The sequence below is a fragment of the Falco rusticolus genome, chromosome 4 (assembly GCF_015220075.1).
Source record: "Falco rusticolus isolate bFalRus1 chromosome 4, bFalRus1.pri, whole genome shotgun sequence".
NCBI classification, from domain to species: domain Eukaryota; kingdom Metazoa; phylum Chordata; class Aves; order Falconiformes; family Falconidae; genus Falco; species Falco rusticolus.
In genome coordinates this window covers 48,761,706-48,773,775 of record NC_051190.1, presented here as the reverse complement: position 1 = coordinate 48,773,775, position 12,070 = coordinate 48,761,706, and the positions used below count along the sequence as shown (strand labels likewise).

The 12,070-nt window shown below is 52.7% G+C and overlaps 1 protein-coding gene across 2 annotated transcripts in view; it reads left to right on the top strand.

Annotated features, from left to right (window-relative positions):
• The window catches only part of CTXN1 (cortexin 1), a 38,994-nt gene that overhangs the window by 16,205 nt on the left and 10,719 nt on the right, over positions 1-12,070 (top strand). The window contains exon 2 of one of the 2 annotated variants that reach the window (XM_037382408.1): positions 2,339-2,455. The exons of the other annotated variant lie outside the window; for it this stretch is intronic. The gene's annotated coding sequence lies outside the window, so the exon portion shown is untranslated. The remainder of the gene's footprint in view (positions 1-2,338; positions 2,456-12,070) is intronic. 2 annotated transcript variants of the gene reach the window in all.

Sequence of the window (12,070 nt, the reverse complement as noted above, 5' to 3'; positions counted from 1 at the left end):
GAGCGCTCATTCTGCAGGCGCACCCGGCCAACGGTGTGTTTTGTTGAAAATGAAAGAGGTTTGGGGAAGCAGGGTGAATACTGAACGGGATCACACCTCCAGTGTGTGGCCGTGATTAACTCTCAGATCAGACCCTGGGCTGGAGGGTTGCAGTAGTTATGGCTTCGCTGCCATGACTCACCGGGGCTGATCAGAAGGGGGTCAATAAATTGGAGAAAAGTCAGTGATGAAAGTGACTGATGGATGAAGATGGGAAACAAAGGCTTTGTTGTGAAAGCTTGGGTGATCAGAGGTGTCTTCAGCATGGGGTACCAGTGCCTGGCTGGAGAACCACCACGTTCCACCCAGCAGAGCTGCACCTGATCCCAGCGGCTGAAAGACGAAGCTACATAAGCTCAGGCCAAGTACGGGTGCAGGTTTTAAGGGTATTATTCAGTTATCAACAGCACAGGAAGTTTTCAAAAAATGAAGCAATTCTTAAATAGCTGCTGTGAGAAGGATTTGCCTCAGGGCAGGTTATGCACTTCAGCTTCATGGTGTTCACTAGGAAATAAGCATGTAACGGGAGCAATCTATTGTGTGCTTATCTGTGGTCTGTTGAAACCGCGTTTCATGTTTCTAGCTGGACTCTGACAGCTGGTGCTGCTTTTCTTTTAAAAAAACCCCACCAACTGAACCCAAAACATCTTCCTGTGACACCAGGGGCCTGTGGCATCACAAGAGGTATGGGGAAATGGTGAGAACTGGCAAGTACTTCTTGCCTGAAGGACCTGAAAATTGGGAACCAGCATGGGTGCGGTTCTGGGCTTTTGGAGAGCCCTGGCTTTGCCTTCGCTTCCTCTTCCAGCCGGTTTCCTTCTCCCTTGCCAAGCTCAGCCATGGGCTGCTCCTGCCTTTGGATCCACTCACCCCCTAAGCTCCCTGGATCTGGTTGCGCCTCCCCCTTGTCCTCCCCTGCCCGGAGAGGGACACCTGTGGGAACATTATAGGCATCATGGGGGAGCTGGTCACCTTGTATTGCCTTGATTCCTCTTGCTCCTATGTCCCAGGTGCTCCCTTGAGATGGAGCCATCTCCTCCTAAAAGCTGTCACCGCTGTAGGATGCTTGGGGCTGCAGCCTGAAAGACTGCCTCCTGCTCTGGAAATCCATGTTTTGGGGCTGGTGGAGAAAACCTGAGATGGGCAGCCCTCTAGAGAGCTCCTAGGAGCTCAGAAGTGAATTTTGGCTCTCCTTATGCCAAGCCTGGGTCCTGAGGAGGGGACACTGCATCAGCTCCGCACCTGCAGTGTAGCGGCAGAGACCTTTCCTGCCAGCATGCTCATTAGGGTGTTTTAATTATTGAGACACTCATTCTAATTGTGTCCCCTGGTTCCTGTTCTGCTGAGATTACATCTGCTTCTCATTTTCTGCACGCTGGCTCTTCTCCAAGCCACTCTGCTGCGCATATGGAGCGTGCACAGGGGAATCTCACCCGATAGATGAGGGGGGGTGTGGGATGCTCATGGCCCCCCTCCACCTGCCGCTAACCACCAGGGAGGAGAGCTGGGAATGCCAGGGAGGGCCCTGGTGGCAGCCCTGGTCGTGGCTTGGTGACAGGTCATGTCCCCACAATGGCCTTGTGGACTGACCCTGTGCTTGTTCATGCAGCTGCCTGGTCCCAGTAGGGATGCAGCCATCCTTGCAAGCTCCCAGCAGAGCCTCAGGGCAGGTGTCTTCTGGACAAGGAGACTTTGCAGGTGCTTTGTATACCCAGCCCTAGAACAAAACCAAGGTTGTTTCTTTTCCTTGGTGCCCATCTACATTTTCAGTTCCACCACCACGGTACTGTCAGCTGCGTTGTCAGGATCTGTGTTATGCTCCTGAGTGCCCTGGTGTGGTTGAGAAGGGTTTGGAGAGCAGACTGCTCTCAGACACCAGCGGTGGGGAAACGGCTCTGTGTAGGAACGTCCAAACCTGCTGTCTGCTACAGGAGAGTTGGGGGGCTCTACTGGGTTGATCCAGGCTCTTTGGGCAGCGTCAATCACCTGCATCTCAGAGGCTTTGGGAGGTTCCTAGAGAGACCCAACAGTGTCCAGGCAAGCAGCTGTGTGTAACCACCGCTGCCACACCAGAAAATCTTTTTTGGTGAGCAGATCAAGGTTCCTGTGCCCAGGTCGGGGTATCCTCGGGGATGAGGAGGAGTACTGCCTGATTCCAGCTGGAATACTTCCCTGCTGGCCTAGGGCAGTGTGCTTGAGCTACTTTTTATATTTAACAGCACATCACCCTCTCTGTTCTTTATTTGCTAGTTGGGATTTTTAGACAGCAGTCATTACCTCTCTGCTGTTTTTTCACTAGGCTGAGCTCTTCTGGTCTCTTATCATAAAACTTCACATCCCATTGATGACCTGCACAGCTTTCCCTGCATCCAGCCCTGCTTGAGACTGTGTTTTGGACCTGCACATACTTTTCCAGGTGAGGGCTTGTAAAACCTTACCGTTATTACTTATCTCATTATCCTGGTCCTTCAGATTCCCTCTTCTTTATGGCTTAGGCTGCTTGATGTCCCTGTGATCTTTCCAGTGAAGTCCAAGTCTCCAATGACCTCAGGGATGCTTCTCAAACTGCCATCTTCCCCCCTTTTTTTTTTCTTTTCCTGCATGTTTCTTATTTGGTTGTGTCTGGCCAGTAACAGAACCTAAACGCAGTCAGCCTTCAGGGATGGGCTGTGAGGAACATCATTAAACCCATCTCTGTGCACTCCCTTTTCAGCACCCCCCTCACATCTTCCTCTCTGGCTGACAGCTCATCTGATTTCACTCACCATCACCTCCAGCCTAACTACGGATTTCTCACCATACCAAGTGCTTTGCTGAAATCCTGGTAGATGACATTAATTGGAATTTTCTTTCTATAAACAGCGATCTCACTGAAAGGAACTGTCAGTTTGCCTGGCATGGTCATACTCTGTTAATGCTGCAGGATTTTATCTTATCTCACATATATGTCTTTGCTTTGTTCCCAGCTTACTTTAGAAACCTTGAGTGCTGTTGTAGCTGGACTATACAGAGTCTGTAGTTGCTTATGTATCTATCGTTCTTTCTTCAGTCCAGGAACTATATTTGCTGTTCTCCAGAAGGAGAGTAATCAATAGCCTGTAATCACGTACCCTGGCTCAACATAGTCATTAGCAACCCCAGCTAAAGGTTCCTGACTTTAAGCACTGGTTTTCCAAGGGAGACACGGCATAGATTACCTAGTCCTGCTGATTAAAATGATCTCAGACTGATGCTCATCTTAACCAAGCTGTTCCCACTGGCCCAATGCCTGTCTCTCTTTCTGATCTGGCATCTTTCCTGCCCCCCCGGCTGCAGCTCGCATTCCCAGAGCAGTTAAGGCGAAGGCACGAGCCCTTCGCTCCAAAACCCAGCAAAGCCAGGACATCTGCGCCTGTTGTGACCCAGCTGGTCCACCTGCCAGTCAGGCTTGCCTCTCCGGTGATTTCTAGGTAATCTGAAGCAAAATAAGGCACCAGCTTCTCTTCCCTATGTCAAGCAGCTTTTCACTGAAGTCCAGACTCTCTGATTCTTCTCCTGCTGGCGTTGCTGAGTTTCTGGGAAAAGGAACCCATGGAGCCACCGCTTACTCCGGTTTCTGCAGTCCACAGCACATCATAAATAGATGTGGGTGGATGTGGTTGGAAGCTGAGTTTTTCCATGGGTGATCCAGAGGAACCCCCACAGGGGCAGAACCATGACTGGTGGGAGAACTGGGTAGTGCTGGGGAATACTGGGGTTGTTTCTTAGCTCCTGGAGCATGTTGCTCTGTAGGTCAAGGCCCTTTTGCACAATGATACTGGGAGACACACATTCTGCTGGTACCAGCCCTTGCTATAACAATGCCTGCACCTCTGGGAGATGCAGGTGGGTGCCCTCCCTCCAGCATCTTTACATCAGGCACCCTCTGCTCCCGGAATAGATTCCCAGACAAAACTGGGTTATGATGCAATTAAGACTGAGAATATGAATCAGTGATTTTAAGGGGTGGGGTGGGTGGGGAGAATAAAATAATCCGGTGAGGGAGGTAGCAATGATCACACGCTGAGCTCTGCTCGCTGTGAAGGCAGAGTAAACTGTACACTGGGTCCCAGTGCCTGAACTCTGCCTGGGGGGCGGTGGCAGGCGATAGCCAGGCGTTGAGGACCACCCGGGCGATAGCAGCCTGATTGCCATAACCTTGCGGTTAATGTCAGTGCAGTGAAGGTGCATTGCGGGTACCATGGCAACCTGACTGGCCACGGGCTTGGGATGCTGCAGGAGCCGCAGGCTTGGAGCTGGCTGCGCTGGGAGAGCAGTTGCACTGGTGAAGCATCAGGAGGGTGCAACAGGCACTGTGCCGCGGGCTGATCCCCGCTGGGGGTAGTTCTGTCTCCCCACTGATGTGGCTGCTTTTCTCCTTCAGGCATGGCTGTGAAGTGTTTGAGGATAAACAGTTCAGAACTGATAGACAAGATGATGGGAGAGATGAGGCAGCATGGGCAGGTCAGAGACCGAGAGTGGGTGGCTTGTAGCATGGAGGATGCCCATGTGCTCCCCACGTGCTCCCCACTGGCAGCAGACCGGCAGTTTGCCCCATGATGTTAGGAGAGGTCACGAGGTCTTCAGGGTGGTGGAAGTGTCTCTGCTGTGCCTGAAGGAAGATGCTGAGGTCTCTGGTGGTATCAGGATACAGACAGAAGACAACACAGCAGCACAAGTGCCAAAGCTGAGCGATTAGCATCAAGGCCTTGCAGTGCTCATGCTCCTCCAGACTGCCAGCACAGCCCCGAGGAGCCGGCTTCGCAGCTGGAGTCCTCATCTACAGAAGCAGTAACCATGCATCTTGGTTTCACCACCGAGTTTAATGAGGCTGAATGCCCCCACCCAGGGCTAGAGCCCCCATTTCCTGGGGCTGGGTGACCCCCTGCTCCCCCTTGGCCCAAGACTTCTAACTCCCGGTCAGGGCACAGCAAACAAAAGCATCTGCAGAGGTTGCTCCTTCTCCTGGGGAATTTGCTGTTGAGATGGTGAAGGGCTGTTGCTTTTGGAGCAGATGTTCCCTGGGAGCTTCGTTCAGCCGAGGAATTGCCGAAGCTGTTTTACACAGCCCTGCTCAGGGACGTGGAGGTTAACGTTGGGAAGGTTCCTGTAAGCAATTCACCCCCTCTTCTCAGCCAGCACAGGGTGGAAGCTAGCTGATTTTGTACAAAAATTATGGAAGACCAGTTCCTTGTCATTTATGGGATGTTTCCACGCTTATTCGTGGGTCCTTGCTGGAGGGGACACCAGCTCCAACCCTGGGCTGAACACATCCCTGCTCCTCTGGGTTTGGTGGAGATGGATGCTGGAGCTGGCAGTTTTGGGGAGATGTTGCCAGAGTTGGTGGCACAAAGCCTAGTTAAAGCACAAGCGTCCTCCCCATGGACCTCAGGGGTGCCGCTATAAAGGGAAGTTCATTGAATTGGGTATGAGCCGATTAGGTGACTTGCAAAAGCTGGCAAACCATCCTCAAGGGTTGGAGGCAGCTGTTGTCCAGTGTCCCAGCAGTTAAGGTCCATGAAGGCTCAGAGAGTTGCTGTCCTGGCCTTGGAGCTGGGATTGCAGATCAGAGGGTTGAGGAGAGTGAAATACATTTACGTAGTCTTGAACGGAAGACCCATGGGGAGCTCTGGAGCTGGGTTATCTTGACGTGGTCAAAGTTGTAGGCACGAAGAAGAATACGAGTGACGTGCAAGACGCGGATAACATTTGCTTATTCCCAGCTTGAAGTTACACTGAGCTGTTTTTTTGCTGCCTAAGCCCTTCCATCTGCCCTTTTCTCCTTTCATTCCCAAATAACAGACTCTAGAGGCATCTCAGTTCCTTCACGTCAGAGCCAGAATCTGAATTAATAATGTGCTAAGAAAATAAAGATAGTTCAACAGACTTTAAATCAAGGAGAACAGCATGTTAAAGAGTTTGAACAAATCACATTACTTTGTGTGCAGTTTTAAGGTTGGCAGAAATAAATCTCCCAGCAATTTATTGATGGTGACAAATTCTTTCAGAAAGAGCCTGCTCAGGGAATGCTTCTCTTTATCACTGGACTCTTTTGAGTGAATTATCTAGGACCGGATTAATGTGTCCCAGTGAAGGTGTCGACAGAATTTGTGTCCCGCAGCCTCCATATCACCTGGGCTGACACATCATTTAAATATATCTGTTGAAAAACATGTTGCTTTGTAGATGCTTCTCCCTTCACCATTGTGTGGGTCTTGGATTTGGCAGGACCATTTGCAGAGCCAGGCAGGTGGGTCATGGACACAGCCCATCCTAGCCCGGACATGAAATCTACTCGTGTAGACCCACAGCAGGACAAAGAGCAACCAGAAAGCTGCAGGGTTTGTGGCTCAGTTGCTGCCAACGCGTGTCTGGCAGAGCCAGTCACCAGGGCTGTCCTCATGTGGCCGGTGGGACCGAGTGCCCGGACCCTGGCTGATGGTGCTGTGCCTACGTCCTCCAGTGCCTTCATCCTTCTGCACAGCCAGGACTCAAAGGAGGACCGAGGGGTGGGGGACACCCAGGTAATGCTGCGGTGGGCTGTCGGGCATGGGGCTGGCTGGGGACCAGCCTGGCATTCACTCTTTTTCGTTTACCAGCCGAGAACCACTCTGGCTCAACTAGAAAATGGCTGAGTTTGGCTGAAAGCTGTAGGGATTTGGTCTGGCGGCTGGCTGCCTGTAGCCGTGGGTGTGTTCCCCCCCGCCCCCCCCGGTGGTCTCGCTGCAGCTCCTGGTTCCCCCTGTTAGTGGGCTGCCTGGGGAGGCACCAAGCGGCTTCTCCCCAGGACCCAAGGTCTGGGTTTCTTCCTTACGTTGGTCTGCATTGCCTGGCCCCTCGAAACTTTTGCTCCAGGACCTCTCTCTCCTTCTCAGCCTCCTCTGGGCTCTTTCCAGCTTCTAAGCTTCTGTGACATCGCAGCCCAAGACAGGGTCCCCAGGCAGGGAGCCCTGCCCATCACACGAGGTCAGCCCTGCACCTCTGGGTGCCTGGGGCAGCTCTCCAGGCTGCTCTAACCGGTGCTGAGCATCTGATCCAATGTCTGAGTAGGAATGGGGAGGGAAACCCCATCTGCACGAATGAGTTGGGCTGCAAGGCACGAACTCTGCTGCGCTGGAGGATGCCTGGTTCAGGGGGTGCAGAGCACGCCTGCATCCGTGGTTGTGCCGGCGATGGGCAGGGAGACCCCAGGAAGAGGCGCCCGGGTGTGGATGGCAGACCTGCAGCACGGCTGGGCGGTGGGCTGGGGGAACCCAGCAGAGACCCCCCGGGAGCAGAATCCAGCCTTCGCCTGCTTCAGAGCCTGGCCACGGGGGTCCCAGCCTGGGACCCTGCGCCTGCCCAGGTACTGCTACTTGCTCAGCAGCTACGCTCCAGCTTAACAGGGAGGAAAGAAGAGAAGTTAATTTATTACTGCAAATGACTTTGAAGTAATTAATTGATCTTGTCAAAGGCAAGGGATAATTCCACGGCTGTATAATCCCAGCAGAAAGATACTTCTTGTCCCCTGACAAGGCAGCTTTGATAGAGCTATTTCACTAACACATGCTGAAGTCAGGAAGGGGACATTTTATTTAATGATTCACACTAATTAGAGTGGAGCAGGCATGCTCCCTCTCTGCCCGACAGCACAGCTGTAGCCGGGTGTTTCACATCAGCCCCGCGGTGCCAGCCTGGTTCCCGTCCCACCTGCGGGCATGTGGCGGCTCTCAGCCAGTGCAGGAGAGGTCACTGGTGACCAGCAGGTCTGGGCAGCTGGGATGGACCTGGCTGGGACAAAATGGGGCTGGAAATGAGAAGGTTCCTGAGCAGCCGATGAGGGGAAGGAGGATGAAAGCAACCTCCCCTCTCAGGATGAGCAGAGCTGCTGTTTCCAGGACTTTAGCAGATTCCTTGTGCAAGGTGGCATGTGCTACAGGGCTCCTGTGGGCTGGATCTGGAGTAAAAAGACCAGGTCTTCCCTCATTTTTCCTGTCTCAATACAGTGGGGTTGCCTAGTGGCTTCTGTTGTAAAATTATGTATTTATTGCTTGTCACCGTGCCCAGCTCTACCTCTTTACAAGAACTTGCTGTGGATCTACCTCAGGGTACTTTTTTTTTTTTAAGGGATAATTTTGGCTTAAATGAAATCAGAGGAAACTGATGTTTCCTTCTTGTTGCAAATAAACCTCTGTCTTTTAGAATAGAACCTGAAATGAGGCACAGTAATGACTACCACTTCACTGGCCCACTTTTGTCTGTGGGAAGAAAATTTATAATTCTGGAGATGAGACTGAAGCCAGCAACAAATTCCTCCAAAACGCCTCACCCTTTGTCCTGGGGGTGATTCTTCAGTGCTCCCAGAGCTCGAGCCCCGGCACTTGCAGAAGGGGCTTCATGGTCTTGTAGCCCACACAGGGTTGGATGCAGCACGTGCAACGGCAAGGCCAAACACCGTAAAAGGAAAACAAGCAGAGACATTGAACAGCTGTCCAGGCATGGGAAGAAATAGTGAGTGATTTTGTCATTAATTGCTGTATCATAATGCTGTTGGAGAAGGGGCCCTAATTAATGTGGCTGAGACAACCTTCTGCCTGGCAAATCCCAGCTTTCAAGTGGCTTGACCTTGCATCGTCAGTTACATTCCTTAGCTGTGGATTCCGGCATTTAATCCAGCAGCTGCCACTGACCTGGCCAGCCCCTTGGTGCTGCTGCATGGTGAGGAGCACGCCTGGGCACCTTCTGGGGGGGCAGGAACGGCGGCTTTGGCTATGCTGAGTCCAAGGGATCCTTTTCCCAAAGGAGAGTCTGCTTGGAAAGACAGCAGACACTTGCTCGAAGCCTGGTCTTTGTCTGGTGGCAGCTCCAGATTTGCATCCCAGCTTTAGGCTGGCCCCACGAGCCTTGGTGCTCTTTCTCTGGGACACTGGCAGTGGAGCAGTTTATCTTCAAGAGAATTATATGGCCCAAGCTGGACAAATTTAGATGATCAAGTAGGAGAACTTGATAGTCCCTCATTGTCTGGTGACTGACACCAGCCATCAAAGCCACAGCAGCTGGTGACACTTCCATCCTGGATTTTTTTAAGACTAACTGCATCTCTTAGGCAGAACAGAGGAATGACCCTGGAGGGCACGTGCAGGTGTGGCCCCTGGGGCAGCTAGTCCTGCCAGCTCTGCTCCGTGCTGCACCTGCCTGCTCCCCCTCCACGGGGTGGCCTGGGGACCCCATCCCCATGGCCTCATCCTGGGATGATGTGGCCCCCTCCAGGGCTGACTGGGACTGTGGCAGTCCTGGGCTGCAGAGGACTTGGAGATGACACTGCCATGACTCCACAGGTGCTGGAGTCCCTGAAGGACCGTGGTTCCTCTCCTGACTTCTCCCTAGTGGGTAAAGGAAGCTCTCAGCAACTGCTGGGGCTGTGCAGGGAGAGGGCACGCCGCCTGCAGACAGCAGAGAACAGGTGAGCTGCACAGCATCCCTCACGTTATCCGCGATGGCTTTGCAAAGCCAAACTTGGCTCGTGGGAAAGAGTAATGAGGTGCGATTCCCTGCTTGATCAGCTGCTTGATCAGCTGCCGTTCCGGAGGTGTCAGCTGCTCCCAAGTGCTCTGGATGAGCCCGGGAAAGGACATTCTCTTCCCTCGTTGTCACCTGGGCATGTTGAGAATGTGTCCTCAGCCCCCAGCATGAAGGGTTGGGTCGGTGTCGGTATTTTCCAGGAAAGGGGATGGGAGCTGCCACCAGCCCTGCCGGCCTTGGTGCACCCAGCCTGGCTCCATCCCTACCGCTCACTGGGCACACGGTGCCTTCAGGCCAGGGAGAGGATCTCGGAGAATCATTTAGGCTGGAAAAGACCTTTGAGATCATCAAGCCCAGCTGTTCAAGGCAAGAACCTTCCCTGAGCTGCCCAGCCCTTCCGAGGCAGCAGCAGCACGTGCTGTGATCCCGTCTCATACTAAGTCAGAAGCTAATTTTCATTAATTGCCATTGGCAGTTAAATTAAAATCTTTAATCGGTGAAATCTGTGTGAATAAAGGGTGGTTTTCACCAAGACATGGGCAACTATTTTTGCCTTGAACTGAAGCATCCGAGTGTGCGTTTGCAGTCTCTGTCCTCAAAGACAAAAACAGTCATTCTGTGCCACAGGGTTTTACCCAGTGCAACCGCTGCAGTATTTTACAATATCACTTTGTCAGCACTAAAAAAAAAAGTGCTTAGATCCCTTTCTGAGATTTATTGCGTTTCATAGGTGAATAGATTTTTGATTAGAGAAACATTCTTCTTTTTTCTTTCAAAAGTGCTTGGCTGAACGGTGAGATAATGCAAAACCTGAACATCATTTAATTACCAAGTCCTCTAAGTCCAGGCAGAACAAACTCCCTTGCTGTCTCCATGGTACAATTAGTTCAGCATCATCCAAAGCCTGGACCACCCGCCCGGTGCTTTGCTGGGGCAGTGACTGCAGGCTGCTGTGCAGTATTAAATCCATGCTCTGAAGTGCAGTCAGGATCGATATTTCCGAATGCCAGAGTCTTCCATGTGCCTCAGGGAACTTGTGTCCTGAGTTTTCCCCAAGGCTTATCCAGCTTTTCTTGTAAGAGGCCAAATCTTCAGCAGAAGGATATCCTCCAGCTCTGACACCCTTCCAAGAAGTGAGGGCAGGGTGGGAAGCTCCCACATGGTGATACCCCCAGGTATGTACTTTTGAGCAGGGACTTAAGGGTGGGTGGGTGGGTAGGAATTTCAAGAAAAAAGAATTAGAGCATCCTGAGTATACTGGACCTGGGATCCTGTGTACACGATGGCTTGGCTGTAAAGGGACATGTGGGTGACTTGCCCGGAATCACTGGTCTGGGGGAATCCACATGTGTAGTCATTAAAGCCATTTTGTGCTTATCCTCTGCCGGTTCCTTGAAGGAGTGAGCTCTGCTCTCCCCACACAGACCCTGCCTGGGGGGTCCCGGCACAAGGTCTGTTGGTTTGGGCAGGAAGCCTTGCTCTGACAGCCTGAAGTGCTGGAAACTTCTGGATCAGAGGAGATGGGCTTGGTCTCTGCACGATGCCACGAGGGAGCAGGGTCCAAGCTGCTGCCAGTGATGCAGCAAGGGGGCACCCTGTGCCTGGTGTGGTTTTGTGCTCCTCTGGGAGGACTCCAAAGCAAACCAGGGACTTCATGTACCCTGGCTCTGCTGCTGCTCACCTGGACTCTGTTCCCTGTGCTTTTGGGAAGGTGTGGGCTGGGACCGATGCACACCTGCATGCTCAGCACCCTTCCTGCTCCTCTTGGCTCTTGCTCAGTGTCACAGATGCAGCCTGCTCTGCTGGAGACAATCCCAGCAAGGGAAATCCTGTCCGGTCCATAATGTGGTTGCTGTGCTCATGGAGAGCTCTCAGCTGATGTAATTGTGTTTGCACAAACAACCCTCATCAGTTTAAAGGAGATAAAATCAGCAGGAGCTCATTGAAATGCAGCCACGGTCTCCACCGTGGAGCAGAGCTGCTGCCAGTCTGGCACAGGAGCAGCTGGATGAGGATGCCCTGGGGCAGGGGCTGGTCCCTTCTGCTGGTGTAGGGTGCTGGCCGCAGCCTGTGTCTCCACAGCAGCTCTGTACGTTGCACCCAGCTGGCCTCTGGGGGAGGAGAAAGGCTGGCGGAGGTGTTGAGGACCTCTCTCTGCAGATCAGGCTTAGACATGGTAGCAAAGCCTGGAGCAGCCAACACAGAAAGCGCATGGAGTGCCAGGACCCCTGGGGAGGGGGTGTCGTGTGCTGTCTTGTCACAGCCCAGCAGCCCGGGGCAAAGGGTGCTGGGTCACCGTCACCTGGAGAGAGATGGGACGATGAGCAAATGAGCCATGGGGAAGCCCACGGAAATCTGGGTCTGGAAAACAAGCAACAGCTGGAAATGGTGAAAACTCAGTGCCATCATCTCAGGAACCAGCTGGTGTTTTGAGTTTGGATGCTGAGCTGGTATGTGACCAGCTCAGAGCTCCTGCTCTGGCCAGGAGCTGGGATGTTCAGGATGTGGCAAG